Source organism: Nycticebus coucang, chromosome 6, assembly GCF_027406575.1.
Source record: "Nycticebus coucang isolate mNycCou1 chromosome 6, mNycCou1.pri, whole genome shotgun sequence".
Taxonomy (NCBI): Eukaryota; Metazoa; Chordata; class Mammalia; order Primates; family Lorisidae; genus Nycticebus; species Nycticebus coucang.
The window spans coordinates 28,757,912-28,778,002 of NC_069785.1; positions in this window are offsets into that span (position 1 = coordinate 28,757,912).

Genomic DNA, 20,091 nt, shown 5'->3' on the forward strand with positions numbered 1-20,091 from the left:
TGAAACGACTTTGTAGTAGCTTAAATAGGGATCTATTCATTAGGACCATGAAATAAAATGGAAATCTGTTTTCCTTTCAGAGCAATGTGATTACCATCACAAGTAATGATATTATGGGAGAAAAAATATATTGTCTGTTAGGACGCATGCATTTTCCTTTCTGTTTTGTTCTTCATTCCTTCCTTTGTAGAGATCATAGTAAGACCTAGATAACTTGGGAATATAACCGAAATATTACGCCCAGATCCTCAGATGTACTTTTTAAAAAAGATTCAGAATCCCCAACCTATGGTCACTTCTCTTCACTAATTCTAAAAGCTTCTTGGTTTTCATTTGTTTAAACTTCTTTCACTACGCTGACAGTATACAGATTAAAAGATAAGTGCAGCATTGTTCTTATAGAAAGAATGATTTAAATTGGAAATGGAACTAGGTATTGGGGAGTTACAGAGGCTAAAATACTAGAAATAAGGGCTTAGAGGAAGGCCTAGGTATTTGATTTTTTGTGTGTAATATAAAAGGAGGATTTTGAGCAAAGATTATAAAGCAGGAATAAGCAGTTTGGAGAAAAGAAATAATAAGGTTACATATGGTAAATCCAAAAGAAGCTTGTATTTTATTTGATTTTAATTAAGAATTTAATATATTTGTGAACACTAAAATTATAACGAAACAGAATATGAGTGAACAGAATAGTAGTTATGATCTGAAATTTAAAAAATTATTTTCCTAGTAAAAATGTGACAGACAAGTGGGGGTAAAGGGGATGAGGAGAAGAATAATATAAAGAAGGACTTTAAATCTCTAGACCAAGAGTCAAGGAGAAATGGAGTGAAAGAGGCTGGAAGAAGAAAAGAATAGGAGAGAAGTTCTTAGGACAGAGTGAGCCCAGAGGAAACAGATCCTTAGCATCAGGCATTGAGAAAGCAAATGGAAACAGGGGGCAGAGAAGGCTGGAGATGGACCAGGGGAATAGATACGGTCTTTTGCTTTCTTCTCTGAAATCTTCCATGTGTCTTTTTACAAAATGTGTAATCTTCTCAAAGATCTTTAATATTCATTCTCTCATAATATCCCAGTAACATGTTCCTGAGTCTTATTTTTATAGATAGCTAAGCTGAAGCTTAGAGATGAGAGACCCAAATCATATTTAAAGGGAGAAGTGGCAGTAGACTGAAAGTCTTTTCATTTCTAGTCTGACCGTCTCACTATGACTTCCCATGAGAATTGCATGCCACCAGCCCTCCCTCTCTCTGGGCCTACGCAGAGGGAAGAGATCAATGGTTGACATTAGAATATCCAACTATTATTTTTAATTAGATCATTACATTTAAAATCTGAAAAGCTGTCAAATGGCAGAAAGACTAAATTTACTCTATCTCCATGCAAAAGGCAGGAAATTTGCCACTTTCTAAGGAGAGGGTGAAAGCCATAGGGAGGCAAATTTCTATTCATCATCAAAAAGAACTTTTTAATTCTCACAATAGCATAGTTCCTTTATTAATAATGAGTTCTCTGTTACATGACATATTCAGGTCAAGACTAGATGGCCAGATGTCAGGGATATCATAGAAAGAGATAAAATCTGGGCGGCACCTGTGGCTCAAAGGGGTAGGGTGCCAGCCCCATATGCCAGAGGTGGCAGGTTCACACCCAGCCCCGGCCAAAAACTGCAACAACAAAAAAAAAAAAAAAAAAAAAGAAAAGAAAAGAGAAAAAAAATAAAAGAGATCAAATCTTATTTGGAAGTTGGACTTTAAGACATTTAAGGATTCTTTCAAAATTCATATGACTCCCTGGCTTTTGTTTTTAATAGTCTAAGATTTATTCTATCTTCTATATTATATTCACTGGACCATAATAATCATCTGCTGAGTCAGAGAGAAATAAGCAGAGGAAAGAATAAATAAAGCCAATAAATCTTCTGCCTTTAGAAATGTAAAAATTAGTTAACAGGAATCTTTCCATGGCTAATTAAAATATTCCCTCTTATTCTTTCCTAGAAATTCTTTGACAAACATCCCATGGGTCGCATAGATTCCATAGATTTCATCTGTCTGTCCTCCCTTAATGGATGGCTTCTCTGTATAAGAAAGTTCTGATCCAAAAGTTGACATTTCTGAGTATTTGGGGTGAAGCTTTTCAATAATCCAGAAAATCTGTGAGCTTCTCATTAGAACTATTTAAAAATAGTTGCCTGACAACTTGATTTTCTACTGAACCAAAGTACATAAAATATTTCAGTAGTTGGTTGAATAGTCCTTGAAACTTTAAATCTTTGGGTCATATTAGAGTCATAATCAATGCATTTTACTGAGTCTTCACTACATTTCACTCTCCATAAAGTTTCACTGGAGTTGGGAACTATCAGACTCAATTTAGGCTCATTATCAACAAGTTATGTCTTATGCATCTAATTTCTTTCTTTAAAGGAATTATTAGAGTGGATTCACTTAGGATATAAAAAAAACATAAGAATGATATACCTGGACATCAGCAAGGGATTTAATTAGGTCGGTAACAATGATCATAACAAAAGAATAGATGATTTGGACTGGAAATAAGGACATTTTAGATGGAGATTACAATTTTGTAAATATCCAAAGCAAAATAGTGCTAAGCTATAAATGTAGATCAGGAAGGAGTAATTTTTCTCTTAGTTCTGGGCTATACAAAATGGTTTTCAAAGTGTTAGATGGTGACTTAGAGATCACGGTCATCACATGTTCAGATAGCACAAAGCTCAGGATGAACAAGGAGCATGCTAGACATTGCAGTCAAACTCCAAAATGTAGCTGAGTGAAGTGGCCCCTGCCTGTCATCCCTCCCTTTGGAGGCCAAGGCAACAGGATTTTTGAGCCTAGGAGTTTAAGGCTGTAATGCAATGCACTTATGAATAGCTACTACATTCCAGCCTGGGCAGCATGGCAAGATCTCAGTTTTAAAAAATAAAAACAAAAAACTTCTCAAATTTCTGTTAGACTGGACAAAAAAAAAAAATGGGTTTAATGAGATGAAACTCAACAGTGATAAATGTGTATGCACCTTACCCTAGAAAACGCAGCCACACCTGAAAATACGAGGCAATTATATGACAAAGCAGCTCTCCATACAATAAGGTCTTGAGGATTTTAATCAATACTAAACTGAGTAAAGACAATAATATGATACCTAAAAAAAAAAAAAAATGTAGCTTAGGCTACATTCACTGAAGCACAATATCTAAAGTGAAGAAATTTATAAGTCGGCTCTTTCATGACAGGATAATAGCTAAAGAATTGCATTTTTGTTTTAGACTTTGCACTTTTGAACAGATTTTAGTTATAAAGGAAGTAACTTAAGAAGAGAAACTAGAGTAAGGATAGGCCTTAGGAATACACTTGTCAAGGAAATACTGAAGGACATAAGTCATTGAAATCCCAAGAGAATATGATTACTGGCTTCGAATATCTCAATGGCTTAAATATAACACAGATACCAGACTTGTTCCATATGGCTTCCAAAAGTAGAATTATTAGAACTATTAAAAGAAAAATAAAAGAGATTTTAGTTAACACAAAAAGGAATCTTCTTATAGTCAAAAGTATACAAAATTTAAATCAGTTACCCCACTGCAAGTTTTCCATCATTGACTGGGTGTCTGTGTGAGGATATTGTAAAATCCGTATATCCTGTGGCATCTGGACTGTGTAAACAAGCAACAGAGCAAAATCTTTAAACTGAAAGTTTACTATTCTGGGGTAGATAAAAGAATGCCAAGAGGCTGAAGCTCAATTTCCTCCCTTTCCAATTTGCCCAAATCATTTATTCTCTCTCTACCTCTATTTACTTGCCTGTGAAACGAAGGTAATTCTATTTGCCATCTCAGGCCAGATGGGAAAGTCTGTAATGAGTTTGGAGCCTAGAGTATTCTTCGCTATAAATTCTCCATGTGTTTTTTTTGTTGTTTTTTAGAAAGAAATTCAAAGTTTTCTGCTTGAATAAAAATCAAGTTAAAAGTTTGGGAGAGTGCCCTCAAATTATTTCTTTTTCTCTTTCAAAAATAAAAATAGGATGTGATTTGGGCCAATCAGTCTCCTGGATAAGGCAATAGCAATACAGCTGCTGGACATTCCCAAGGCTTTATATGAATTGTGTTCTGCTAACCCAGGAACTCCCAGGTTTTACTTAAACACATTGGCCCAGTACCAGCTCATCCATCATGCCAGCTTCTGAACAAACGGGGGCCAACCTGCTGAGTGGGGCAGAGCCGAACAGGAGCAACAACTAGAGGATTAAGACCAATTCCAAGTTGTACTTTCCATTTCAAATATAAACTCAGTTTTTAACAATACTTTTCTTGGAGCTAATATTTCTCTCCTCAAATTCTTTCATTTCTCGACCCATTTGCCCAAAGAGCAAATCAATTATTATACATACACATACACCACAGAAAGGAATATCTGATAGAGCAGATAGTTCTTCTCTGACTCAAATTCAAGAGGGAAAGAGATAAATGAAGAAACCACAAAGCAAAGGTGATCTCCACAAAATGCTGTGATTTTTCACTCTGAAACATTCACACCTTCATTTCTCAGCATTTCCATGATGATTATGAATATCAGAAAGCTTTGATTTTGGATGTCCTAATTACTTTTGTTGATAGGTTGAGGATTTTCAGCTTTTTCTTTTTTGTCTAAATCAAAAGAAAAAAAAAATAATAAAGCACTCAATTCTGCCAAGATAGAAAAAAGGTCAGATGATACAGGCTATTTGTTTGGCTAGGTCCACTGATTAAAAATACTCAATTTTTAGAAAAATGGTGATGGGGGATACACTGCATTAATTTTGTAAAGGAGAATAATCGTAATGTATAATCATACAGGTAGCCTGTCAGAATACAATGAAAATAAATACCACACTTTCTCGAAGATACACAAATTGTGCATCTGAGTGAAGTTCTCAAATAGCTCCATGATGTTCCTGCCAAGGGAGATAACTCATAGCAGGCATTTGTTGTGTAAATGTGGATTTATAATTTTAGCTGAATGATTTAATTGATCTCATTGATTGGGGGTACAACATCAGCTGTTTCCTCAGCATTGATTTTTTTTATTGTTTCCCCTCCATTCTTCATGTTTATTTTAATTCAGATAAGAGGCACAATAGATGTGCTCTGTATCTAATTTATAATCAGACACAAAAGGATTTCCTAGTTTTGTTGGTTTAGCTATAGCATCATCCCTAAGTGTAAGGCATCCATGTAATTGAGGACCCAACAGGAATAAAAAGTATTGTAAAATAATGGCTCTCATGCAAGAGAAGAGAGACAAGGGACTTCTATCTTCCCTGTTAATGATAAGGAACATTATTCTTATTGAATCTTCAGATTTCATATTAAGTCACGTATGTCCCTAAGCCATTTTCACACCAGCATCCTGATAAAAATAAAAAGTCAAATCATCCAAAAATTTCATGATATTTAGTTTTATAGATACATTTTGTTTTTTTTTTTTCTTTAACATTCAGAGTGGAGAGGTTTATTATTATATCCACCCTCTGTCTCCTTTTACTAGAGAGTCAGTCTTGAGCAGTGCAGTTGGGCCAGTCATTATTGTTCAATCTCAGTTCTCCCTTTGTGTCTTTTCTTACTTGACATTTTATTTTTTACAACATTTTCATTTTCAAATTAATTTTATTTTTCCTTATGACACTTAGTTTCAGTTGTGGAATAGAGGAAAAATTTATACAATTCCAAGCAATTATTGTATGTTATGTATTTGACCAGTATTGATCAGTAAAACACAATGTGATTAGGGATCAGAAAAAATTTTCAGTAAAGGATCAGAGAACAAATATTTCAGGCTTTGTGTGCCATATTGTTCTGGGTTTCTGTTGCAACTACTCAACTCAGCCATTGAAAGTTGTCATAGACAATATGTAAAGAATGAGATGGTTGTGTTCATAAAACTTTATTTGTAAAAGCAAGTGGTAGTCTAAATCTTACTGGGCATTGTTTGCCAAACCCTGGCGTAGAAAATCAAGGTGACAGTATGTATCAAACATAGAACTAAATGGAATCCAAGTGAATCACATGGTTCAGGTAGTTCTAGTGGAATATTCTCCAGTTTTGTACATAATCTAACAGGGTTTCAAAGTGATTAAAGGATTTTCCCACTGCTAACAAAATAAACAGCTTTCTAATATGTTTAAACAATGACAAATTTATCTAAATGCCCCAAATTGAATATCCTGATCTCTGCCAAATCTCCACATAATAATATATAAAAATAGAACAAGAAAAAGTCGATTTAGTCTCAATAACAGTTTTGAGTTGGTCAGACTCAGGGTAAAGACTGTCCTTAACAAGCTACAAATTTTGAATTGGCCCATCATAATTAATTCTCTGTGACACAGTCAAATAAATTTTGAATTATGGAAGTTCAATTTACAGATTTATCTCTATGGTTTCCAATTTGGGGTAACAAAAAAAAAATCAGAAGTTATTATGAAAAATCAATCAAAAAACATTCGTTGAAGAACACAGCTGTAGCCAATACAGCAAGTGCTAACAGACGTGGAAGCTGCGATCTCTAAAAAACTTATATTCTACTTGGAATAGAACATAGTTCATTTCAACATGTTTATAGGTCAGTTATTATACAGCATCCAAAAACTCATCAGATACTGATCACCTTCGAGAAGCCCACAGACTAGCAGGTGTCTGGAACGAAGCAGATCAATGTCTGCACTTCTCTGGACGTTTCCTTTCTAGTTCGAAGCACACGACACACTTCATCGTGCTGATTTCTCGCTGGTGAGTTTCTCTTTTTCTGTAGATCTGTTCCTCCCAGTGATGTGCTTTTATACAGAAGTTCAGAGAGGGAGCACTTGCAACATTTTTAGATAAAGATTCTTAGAGAAGTTGAAGAATGAATTGAGATTATCCAGGTAAAGATGAGAAACACTGCACTACTAATAAAGGAAAGTACATGAATGAGGAAATCCTTCATAAAACATCCTGTTAAGCACCACACACTATGAGCACACTGGCCAAGATGGTAGCTGTAAAAGACTGGACAGGAGAGTTGGATGAAGGAGATCAAAGAAGGCCTTGCATTCGTGTGCATAATGACCAGCGTTGACACTGACAGTTTTAAAACCAGTACCCTTTTGATATACAACTTACTTGCCACAGGCCCCAACACTAACACTATTATATGCATATAAAGATTCTGGTGTGTCCCCTGGCTTGCAGGCTGCAGAAAATCTTGATGGGAAGAAACAAAAACATGATAAAGGAAGTTGTCAGCGATTTGCTGTTTGATATAAAACTCTGACCCTCTTTTTTCCCCAAAAATCTTTAATAAAACTTATATTATGGATAATGCTTTCTGAAGTTAAATATTTTTTTCTGAAGATTTCATGAATGTAGACTTTGCCTTCAAGGGCGGAGGTTCTCCATGGAGGCCTGGTCATATCCTGGTTAGTATTAAGCATTTCCTATTTGTCAGAAGCTGTGCTCAGTGCTTCAGATAGAAAGATGAATTCTACGTGGGGGGAGGGTATCATGAGCAAGTAATCATCACAGCACTGTGGTATTTAAAAAAGGTCTATACTAAGTGAGATGGACACACACAGGAGAGGATGATTAATTTTATAAAGAGAGATGCTGAGAAGGCTTTCCAGAGGAGGTCATATTTGAACTGACCTTTGAAACATAATTAAAAGCTTACCAAAAAGAGAGAAGAGTTAAGAACATCATTCAACAGAAAAAGAAAATACTTGAAGAAAACATCGTGTTTTAGAAACCTATACATAGATTTTTGTGGTTGACACACATGTTGTATGAGGCTGATGAGGCAAAAGCCAAATCATGAAATAATAAAGAGGAGTGAAAAACTCCTAGTTTGAAGTTCTAGAAGAAATAAGAACCATGGGCGTCAATAAATATGAATTAAACTAAGACCTGAAGAATGAGTAAACTGATCATCGTAAACACATCACTCAGGGGGTTCTAACCATGGCTGTGATCACTTCCATGCGTATCCCCTTCGATAACTAATCAGTAGTGAGGATAAGATGGGTATGCACATGTGACTTGATGTATTGATTGACTAATTGTCAAAAATAAAGTAAGAAATCTTTCATCTTCAGATAGTCCCAAAACACCTAGCTACTGATATGTAGAAAAAAACATATTCTAAAATAGTCATCAGTAAGGAAGAATGCTAAAGGAACACTGCAAAAAGTTGGAAGAATCTTGTGAGATACGCATATAAACCCCCCCACATATACACACACACACATGTTTTAAGTTATATCAGCGATATGTGTATCTTTATCTGTATCACTGATATTAATAAAACTGATAAATATCATATATAACATTTATCTTATACAAGATTCTTTCAACTCTTTGAAGCATGCTTCAAAATTCTTCCACACTGATGACTATTTTGTAAGCTAGATACTAGCTTTATTTATATCAGGGGTATATATATATATACGCATATATCAGTTTTTATTTTTTATTTTTTTAGTTCAGAATATTGCAAGAGTACACAGCTTTTAAAACCTTCATTTTAGAATCCTGGGGGTCACACAGTCCACACACACTCACACTTTTAAGGTATAACAATGTCAAATTATGCAGGTCACTGAATATGTTATATATCCTACCATAAAAATTTGTTTTAAAAATGTTTATTGGGTATCTACTACATAACAAGCAAAAACTGATGTTAATACTCTCTTTATTGCCATGGGAAGAATTGAAAAAAATAATAAAACTATAAAACTGTAAAATATGATTCTATTTTAATTAAATTATGTGTATTTTATATGTTTATGTATACATTCACATACACTGAGCCAAATTTTTGTTCCATACCGATTTCTCCTTTTTTTTGAGCTGGCATCAGAGATCACAGCAACCTCAAACTGCCAGGCTCAAGTGATTCTTTTGCCTCAGCCTCCCAACTAGCAAGTTCTACAGGTGCCCACCAAAATGCCCAGATAATTTTTCTATTTTTAGTAGAGATGAGGTCTCACTCTTGCTCAGGCTGGTCTCAAACTCCTGAGCTCAAGCCATCTACCTGCCTCAGCCTCTCAGAGTACTAGTTAGTATTTCAGACAGGTGAGAGCCACCATGCCCGGTCAGATTTCTCCTTGTGTCTACTGTTAATGCTATGTAGATCAAATCATTTTTAAAAATAAAATCAACAGGAAAATAAAAAATATCGAGCATGAATTAGTTTTGATGTTTCCTAAGTGCATTAAGTCTCAAAACTTCAACAACATAAGAAACAACAAAATTTGAATGTGAAGTGGCTCTACACTCGGAGCACGCAGAAAATGTTTTTTCTTAAAGACATAGGTTTGTTGATAATGTCCTCCAGGCAATGAAATTGGTCTACTCTTTTTTAATAGTCTAGGGCCATCCTTCCAGACTCCATACTGAAAAGGTGAAAGTTTGTCTTCTACAGAAAATGAATCTCTCACCTACCGGCTGTTATCACAGCTTCAAATCCTGTTTCAGTTTACCCATTTTAATTGAAACGTTTATATTGTTTATCTTTGCCAAAAAAGTTTATAATCCCCCTCATTGAGATTTTTAATAGATATTTCAAGTCTTAGAGAAAAAACTATTAAGAAGCAATTTAAAATAACTACCCTGTCGCCCTCATTGGTGGCGCCAGCCTGAAGGAGAGAGATTAGAACGTGACATGAAGAAACAAAAAAACTCAACTCTTAATGGTTTTGCCACTCTTTTAACCTGTGTTTCACATCTTTGTGCATGAGAACCACAGTAAAGATCTTCGCTTTAGTACAAGAGGGCTGGATGATATGGAAAACTAATATTAAAATATCAAACATATTTTCAATGTTTATAGTACTCTTGTTCATTAGGGTTGAGATTAACGCAATAGCTAAACCATTTTCTGATAATGTAAGTGTCAGACTTGTCCTTTTCTTCTGCAACAGCCTGAGGACACTTTATAGAATTAGAGGACCAGAAGCAGTCAACATGATGGGAAATTATAATCCGCAGGAGGAGCTGCAAGGTTTGCCATGTAAACTCCCATAAATCCCCACTGAACGGACAAAAAGAAATCTCTGACTGAAAGTTGAAAATCTCTCGGAGGATTTTATAAGACACTGAACAATCTTTTAAATCAGGATTAAGTTATTTATTTCGGTGAGGTGCCCTAATAGTAAATTCCATCTCAATATGTTAACTCACCTGTAATCTCCCTGAAAGGGTGATTGCTACCTGAAAGGGTGCTGATATTTGGGGACTATATGGCTAAAATGAGTAATAACGTTCAGTTTTCCTCTAAGCTTACAGTATTTTACCTTCTCTTTAGGTATATGCAGTAGAACCTCTGTAAGTTGACCACCCAAGGGACGGTAACAAACTGACCAACATATAGAGTGGACAACATAAGGAGAATTAAGTCTACTGTACTGATACGTGCCTACTATGCTCGTCCAGAATACAAAAACTAGCTCAACTTCAGCAGGTGCTCAATGTAAGGAGGTGGTCAACTATGGAGGTTTTACTGTAGATAGACAGATAGATAGATAGATAGATAGATATTTAAACTTCTAATTGCCTTGCCATTATTTTAATCCAAGGTACAATTATCTATTGATAGTGATATACCATATAGATATCTAAAGATCTAGCTCTCTGAATAGAGATAGCTAAATACATGTACATCTATATAGATGTAGGGTATGTATATATCAAGATAGCTCTCTGTAGAGACAGAACTATGTGGATAATCAAAATCTATAAATATTAGTATATATATACATATATATCAACAAAGAGACAAAGCACACAAGCAAACTTTTCTTCATCTCGCCCTAAAAACTTGAGGCCTGTATCTCAGCCCAGCTTTTTAGTAAAGAAACTCAGTGTGAGCATAATCACCCATGTTACATATGTCCCAATGGAAACATGCCTCTTGTCATATTTCCATGTGCTCCTACCACTGGGCTCCATCACAAACTTGTCATTTATATGTGGAATCTTTTATCCACAATTTGTTCTCCTCAATTTTCTAAGAGGTACAAACATAAGAAAAGCCAATATCCTCAAAACCGATTAGATGATGTCTTGCTAGTTTCAAAGGTGTAGCATTGGGACATGGGCATCAGATAGGGTCAGGAAAAGGAGCCATTGTTAGAGAATGTGCCACTTGAGGAAGGAAGAAAGTTGTGCCTTGATGAAAACAATGTTTCCTTTAATATGATGATGTCAACAGCAGACACTTGGTGGTCAGGGCATGCTAATCCATGCTCACCTTCTCACTTAAGCAGTGGCCCACACTTAGTTAGCCAGACCTAAATAAAGACGGGGGGTGGGGGTTGCACTGCTCTGCTTATTTAGACTTGCAAAGCCTAGCCAGCTTTCCCAGAGGTGATATTTTCTCTCCAGTTCTGCTCTTCAGGTGTGCTACCAGCACCTGAACAGGTAAAGGCTAAGGGAGGGGGGGGAATGTCCCTCTACTGTAATATTAACAACAAAGACAGTGACAAAAATACAACTGTAGATTTGTGAAAGAAAATGATGTTATCTAATCAACAGTTTCCAGACCTTTTTTTTGTTTAGCTGAGGAATCATTTCAATAAAGAAAAATTTATTCAGGAAAGGTAGCACTATTCTAGTAAACCAAAGGTACCATTGTCTTTCCAGGTAGCCCCAGACCAGGGGGTGAACGGAGCACAGGGTCAGCATTACAACTAGTAGAGCTCCTACCTCAAGGCAAGAGCTGACCAGATAGCTGACATGCCTTAACTGTTCATTTAATAGACAGAGAAACCAAGGTCCTTAGAAGGAATTTTTCCAAGATCACAGAGGTGTTGACAGAGCTATGACTCCATTAAAAAGAAAAAAAAAAAAGGTTCTTTTTTCAAAACACAAAATTTCATTTTTTATAGTAATTTCTTTGGTTTTATTAATTTGATTATTACAATAATCTATGATTCAGATAAACCAGATTTTTTTTTTCTTATCTCGGGTTTATTCATGAGAAACTGAGGCTCAGAGAAGGGGAGGATTGACCCAAAGTAAACTTTCTTGCAGAGGGCAAAGGTGAGTTTAGAGTACATGATCTTCACACATTGTTCCAAGTTTTATCCACTGTGTAATATACTGAGTTACTAGAAAATTTTTAGAAATAGTTAGTAGAAAATTTTTCAAGTATCAAATAACTAAATCCAAAGAGATATCCATATGCTTTTTAACTGTTATGCATTAAAAATAAAAGTAACATTAACAAACCTTAATATTAAGGAGTACTATGGTTAATCAATGAAATATAACACTGTAAAGAGGCATACTGGGTATCTCACTAATTCTCAATAAATTGTGGCTTAGTTCAAAATAAATACCTTTCTAATTTACCTTAAATTATTTTTGGCTTGTATGGAATTTATTTGAGCATCTAGGGCTTGAAACAACTTTGTCAGTGTCAATCTCCCACGGTTGTTCAATGCTTCTGGTTTCCAATTGCCTTAACTAAAGAGAAAAACAAAACTCCTAAGCAGTAATTAATCTTAGCTGTCATCAGCTCACACCCCTAGGAAGGGTCTGGCCAATGCTGCTAGTGATAAGACAAAGCTGATTTCACTGCGTCCTGCTCCAAGCTCTCTCTTCCCTTCTTCTGTACCTCTGTTCTCACCTAATTTTATATTGAACCTTGAATGTAGCTTCCTGTGCTCCTGGAATTGAAGACCAAATAACCTTCTTCACAACGGTGAACACAGGCCACTGCAATCTCTCTATCCTTTGCAATCTGAAATCATTCTCCTGGGGTGCGGCTCATCTCTTAGGGACAGAAGCTTTTTCTTTCAAATAGCTTGACAGAAACAACAAGGGAGAAAAGATTATGGCCACACCATATGTCTTTCTCCATAATGTGTGTGTGTGTGTTTCTCAATTAGAGGGGAGTATATTTTCTCTTTTCAAGGAGAAAGATTTTCCCCTCCCCTTAGGTTTCTAGCCGTAGATGCTTGCTGATTAATTTAAATCTACACACAACTGGTTTCCTTATTAATGATTCTGCCAGGTTTCCAAGAACATAGCAGGATTAACCTGCTCTGAATACAAACTGTACTTTTTTAAAGGGGCCATGGTCTTATAATAAAAACATGAAAAAACATATAGCATAACAATACTATTGGTATTCATGAGGAATTAGCACACATCAACTCCTAAGAACTTTAAGATGTACTTTTGTCCAATGATAAAGGAGCAAAATCCTTATACCATGATTATAGTCAGCCATATTTGTGGTGTAGGACAAACCCAGCAATCCCTAAACTTGTGCCAGTGGGTCAAGGGACATCAAAAACTCCAACTTAAATGATTGGAGAGAATTTCAAAGAGGTGAGGCTCAAATGAGATTGTAATTTAGTTAAGCACAAAATACTAAGCAATTCCATTAAGCCACAGTGGAGGAAAGATCATGTACATAGCAGGAGGTTTATAAATATAAAAGAAATTAAAAGAAGAGATGCAGGGAAAAACATTGGTAGTTCTCGTCCAAGCATTATCTAAGAGAGATGAGAGTTTGGGCTGGGTGCCATGGCTCATGCCCATAATCCCAAGGAGGCCTAGATGGGAGAATTGCTTGAGCCCTGGGGTTAGAGTCCAACCTGGGCAGCATAGTGAGACCCCGTCTCTACAGAAAATTTAAAAAAAATTACTAAAAATAGACCTGCCATTCAATCCTATAATTCCTCTACTAGGTATATACCCAGAAGACCAAAAACCACATTATAACAAAGATATTTGTACCAGAATGTTTATTGCAGCCCAATTCATAATTGCTAAGTCATGGAAAAAGCCCAAGTGCCCATCGATCCACGAATGGATTAATAAATTGTGGTATATGTACACCATGGAATATTATGCAGCCTTAAAGAAAGATGGAGACTTTACCTCTTTCATGTTTACATGGATGGAGCTGGAATATATTCTTCTTAGTAAAGTATTTCAAGAATGGAAGAAAAAGTATCCAATGTACTCAGCCTTACTATGAAACTAATTTATGGCTTTCATATGAAAGCTATAACCCAGTTATAACCTAAGAATATGGGGAAGGGGGAGGGGGGAGAGGGAAGGGAGGGAGGGGGGAAGATGGGCGGAGGTGGGTGATTGGTGGGATTACACCTGCGGTGCATCTTACAAGGGTACATGTGAAACTTACTAAATATAGAATATAAATGTCTTAACACAATAACTAAGAAAATGCCAGGAAGGCTATGTTAACCAGTGTGATGAAAATATGTCAGATGATATATAAAACCAGTGTATGGTGCCCCATGATCACATTAATGTACACAGCTATGATTTAATTAAAATAAATAAACAAAGAAAATTTAAAAAATCAGCTGGATACAGTGGTGCCCATCTGTAGTCCTAGTCATTTGAGAGGCTGAAACAGGAGGATCCCTTAAGCCCTGTATTCAAAGCTGCAGTGAGGTATGATCACATCACTGCAATCTAACCTGGGCAACAGAAAGAGACCCTGTCTCAAAAAAATAAGTTTGGTAAAACCCACTTTACGATGCCAGGTCAAAGCCCCCTTAACATTCTATATCATTAAACTCACATTGGATCCAATTCTAGACTCACGGCACCACAGCTTCGCATAGCTTGCTGCAAGGAAGATGACAGGTGGGTGAGGTTGTAACAAATGCTCATCACCTGGCATTGTGTGTGGATGTGAGTATAGGTGTACCTGAATCTGGTTCTTGTGAGTCACCTGCAGACCTACTCCAACTGTGTTCTTTGTTCACAGTGTATAAAGCCTGCAGACGTGAGACCAGATCCTGGAACACCCTGGGCATCTGATGAGAAGCTGGTTGTCCTTCCTTGTGCAGAAGAGAGTTGCTTTTTCATGTTATACACCTTCCGTGAACAACCACAAAGGTAAAAACTCAATGTTCGCACCTTGAAGAATGGTGGTGAAAATTGAATGGGAACAGTGTCTGGCTCCATAATTCTTAGTTATCATCTTATACAAGCCCTCCTCTGTTACACCTAATGTGGTGTAATAACCTGGAAAAGCATTCCATTTTTAATTAATATCAATGTTTCTGAGACATTTGGATGATATACATTATGACAAGAAAAAAATGTTCTGACTTCCCTAATGTCATCTGACAGCCATAAATAAAACCACAAAACTACGTCTCCACAGATACACAATCCAAGCCACCATCTCTAGGCTTAATAAAAGGTAAGCTAGTACCCTCACAAAGATGGAAAGAAGACGGTGTCCAGCTTCGAGGAGCTTACAGCACACAGCAGGAAATAGACTCCAAAACAACAGATGACTCTTTATCCTCTATGATCTCTCTAGGATGATTTTTATTGTGATGGGTATTGTGAAGAATTATGGCTTACATTTTTTAAAGGGATAGTGAATAAGATCAGCTTTTATAGCATGCATGTGTATGCCATCTAATAAGTAAACTTCCAAGTAATTGAAAGAAAGGGAGAGGAGAAAGGTAAGATAAGCAAATTTAATATCTTTTTTTTTTTTAAAGGAAAGGATGAGGCATTAAATATTTCCCTTTGGTTGCCAGGTGTTTTCTCTGTTGCTATTCTGGAACTGAAAACACCAACCAAAGAAACTGCAGACTATTAACATTGCAAACATAGGAGGTCTGGGAGCTGTCCAGCTCCCTGCTCCCACAGTACACTGAGCAATCCTGAGAGCTGAGATTTCCTCTGAATCCAGAGGGTAGCCAAGTGTCTGCATGGCAAGTTTGAGATTCCATTCCAGGAATTGGGTTTGGCCATTGTTCTAATACGTCTACAAAACTCCAGTAAGAACTACAGCTTGTCAGCAAGACAAACTCAAAGAAAGACCAGTATGATTGTAGTACCTTCCAGCAAAGCAAAGCTGCCCAGGAAAGAAAATCTTGGACTTTACAGGAAAGCTAAAATCATTCAATAAAATAGGAGAAGACTGAGGGGAAAAACCAGAAGTCAGAAATACAACATAATTTGAGAATCCCTGCTTATTCACTAAGTCCACATTTAAACAGAATGACTAAGCCTGGAAAGCAGAAAAGCAGGGTTCTAACAAACACATTTCAATGTCCAATTTTTCTAAAGTCAAGCTTTTTTTGTGACCTGTAATCATATGAATAGCATAAAAAGTTAAACCAAATGACAGATTCTGTTTAATGTTTCCTGAGCAAAGCAACCAACACTGTCTCCTTTCCAAATAAGAAACTTGTTTAACTTCCCAAGATTCTGTGCCTTAGAAATATTACAACTTAACTGGATTCTTTGCCCCACTCTATCTCGGACATCTAAAATAAATTAAATGTCTAATGTGTTTCCACTAGAGGGCAGTAAATAAAAAATAAACAACCTTGTTCACTGAGCACGATTGCTTCTGAAATTGAATATAAACAAATTTTATTTTCCCATTAACCTACATTACAGGTTCAGAGATTTTCACTGCTGAAAATCTTTCTTTGATCCCCTTACTTGGACTTCTCTTTACAGTCCCCATTCTCTATCACTAAAAGCACAACCTCCACACCTATCCCAGAATGAAACAGGTTTTGTAAAATGAAAAACCTTCCTTAACCTTTAAAAAGTGCCTGTTGGAAGTATTCCCAGAGGGCCTACCTGGGTCTGAGATCACATCCCTGCTGGCCAAGGGGCTTGGTGGGCTCCACTGACTGTACTTCCTCCTAAGGACAGGTGCTGGCAGGGGGCCACAGGAGCACTCTAGCAAGAGCTGTGAATTCTGAGCAGGAATCCTGCAAAGAAAGGCAGGCCAGGGATGCCATCCAGTGGTCAGCCAGTGGCCCTGCTGCCTGGGAGTTCTTTAGCTACCGCTGCACTTACTACCTCCACCAAAAGCACTGGAATGCAGGATGCAGCCTTTGAATCTGGAAGCTAACCGGCACTAAAATAAAGTATTTTTTCAGTCTGAGAAAACATCAGCTATATAGACTACATTCCTCAATTGAAAGATAAGAAGAAAGGTGGTAAAGTTGAGCCAGGGACCTGGACACTAACTTGAAAAGCCACATGCTCCAGGGGCTCCTGAGTGCAGCTGATTCTCAGAATCTCCCTGACAGCTCTTTAAGCACTGATTCCTGGGACCACCCAAACCGTCTGAGTTACAGTCTCCAGGGATAAGGGCTGAGAACTGGTATTTCTAAAAAGATTTCTGAGGGGTTCTGATGCAGTGACTTTGGCCTAGTCCAAGAATTGGCTTGTGGAAAGCCCATTGATATAATTAATACTTCTTCCTTCAGACAGAATATGCTTCAACTTTCTAGCTCTAGCAGTCTTATCTGGCGCTTTAAACACTGAATATAGTCCTCTCTTCTAGTGTCCCAAATCCCCAAACGTCAGAAAATTCTTCTGGTCTGAATCTGAGCTCTACCACTTACTAACCACATGGCCTAACTTTCCAATATCTTAGTGTCACATCTAAAAATGAGGATATGACAGTACTTTGTAAATTTATTGGGAAAAATAAAGTACTTAGAACAGTACTTGTCATTTAGTAAGCACTAAAATGCTTATTATTTCCATTATTGTTTGTTCTTATTCTCTTATGGCTGTTTTTTGGCTTACTTATTTTCATTTTCTTGATCCCAATAGATAAAGTGATCGTGCTGGGTCCAAGATTCGATATCCAGCCGCCCGTCTTATCTGTCTTCTTTCCCTTCCCCAAGCCTATGTACCCCTTGTTGTCACTGATATATTGTAACTAGAGGTTCAGCCCACCCATTCTTTGAGTAATACTGACCACAGCAGCAATTTCAGTGCTCCAGTGGGTAGATACATGGAATGAATAGAAACATTTTTTATTATTTTTTATTTTTTATTAAATCATAAACACATAGATCATGTAAACATTAATGCAATTATGGGGTACAAGGTGCTGATTCCATATAGAATTAGGAATGCTTACATCACACTGGTTAATATATACCTCATCTCATTTACTTATTGTGTTAAGACATTTATACTCTGTACTAATGATACAATATGTACCCTTGCATTATGCACCATAGGTGTGATCCCACTTTTCAGATCAGGGAGAGTGAATAGAAACCTTTTTTAAGGACCTATGTGCCCAGTGCTAAATAAGACATATACACATTATTTCATTTAATATTCATAACAATTCTCCAAGGTAGGCATTAAGTTCCCTAATTTAATGAAAAGGGGGAACTGAGCTTTTCAGAGCTAAAGGGTAAGAGAAAATGAGCTAGAAAATGAGCTCTGGGCCTCTCCAGCCTCCCACTTTTACCTGGTGCTGGTGGCCCCATTTGTGCTACTAGAGATCCTCGTTATGCAGCAGTCTGACCTGCATCTTTGGAGTACATTGTTTAACAACTGCAATTCCCTTACTAGGAAGCTGAATCTTGTTTCCATATATATATATATACACACACACACACACACAAAAGGCTCTGAACAGACATATCTCCCAATGGTGACAGGGCAGCTTGCCTGGCCTCCAAGATCACTCACTGCTGCAGCCTCCCTGCAAGACGCCTCCCTCAAATGCACTGTGGCTGGTAGAAGCAAGCCCACATGTGCAGGCATCATAGACACATACACACAAGTGCCAGCTGCTCTTCCCATAATGCCCCCTCCTACAGTGGCCGCCATTTCCCCAGCAATCTGTTCTTTTCTGCTTCTAGTTATTCTCATCTTCCACAGTGTGAAGTTGCTGAGGGCCCAGGGTTCCTCGTACTCTGGTCTTCTCTGGTCATGACATGACAACACACTGTAAGAATAAATGCACCCGCAGAAATCCATATTCTCCCACCAGCATGCAGAATAGAATGATAGAAATCAGGATGAAGGCAAACACCGGTATAATAAAACTGGAAAACAGGCTCGGCACCTGTGGCTCAAGCAGCTAAGGCGCTAACTGCATACACTTGAGCTGGCAGGTTCAAATCCAGTCCAGGCCCGCCAAATGACAATGACGGCTGCAACCAAAAATAGCCTGGCGTTGTGGCGGGCTCCTGTAATCGCAGCTACTTGGGAGGTGGAGGCAGGAGAATTGCTTGAGCCCAAGAGTTGGAGGTTGCTGTGAGCTGTGATGCCACAGCACTCTACCCAGGGTGACAGCCTGAGGCTCTGTCTCAAAAAACAAACAACAACAACAAAAAAAAAAACTGGAAAACAGCAAATCCTCTCCCTAAACTCGAAGTATTCCAACCCACTTGCTTCAAAATTACTAACAACTAATCACCAAATGTCTACAAACATGTATTTTATATAAGCTGCTATGTCAGTTGTCCTGGGTGATCTAAAGACGACTAAGAGATAATCTCTGCTCTCAAGGAAATCTATGTTGAGATAACAGCACAGAATCTTAATCGTTAGCATTAACATGCAGCAACAGATATGAAGAAACTCATGAATAATGTGGTCACTATGTGCGGCTGGATATCACAACCTGCAGTGATCACAGGAAGCTGCCTGAAAGAAAAAGCTCTTGCTATTGGCAATGCTGATGAGTAGAAATTAAGTGGATAAGCTTTGGGAGGGCTCGCTAAGATTCACCAAAGTGTCAGAGATTTTGGATGCCACTGAGATCACTGGGATTGCACAAAAGGGTGTTGGGGCTGAACTGCAAACGATGCTGAATGAAGAACTGAGTTGTCCAGAGTTCATTCTATAAACAAGGGGACAGCCATGTGATTTTCGAGGAGAGAATGATATGACAAAAGTGTATTTTAGGAAAACTAAGGTGGCAACAGTTAAAAAGAGGTTTAAAGGATGTTCCAGAGGCGAAGGTGCTCTAGTTCAACATTTCCTAACATATATCTTAGTATATCATTTGGGGCATAAATGGAAGATTACTGAAAGATATTTCAAAATCAAATAAAAAAAGGACATGCCAAATTAGACAAAGTGACAGGGGTGGGTTTTTTTGCTGATCTTCTCTGAGCCTTTGTGACAGGCCTTCAAAGGAGATACGAAATGTAGCATTTCCCAAACATACTTCATTGAATACTGAGCCACTTTTCCACTGTGCAGCTCATGGGACAAGTATTCTGAGATACAAACTTTTGATTACCCAGGGGCCC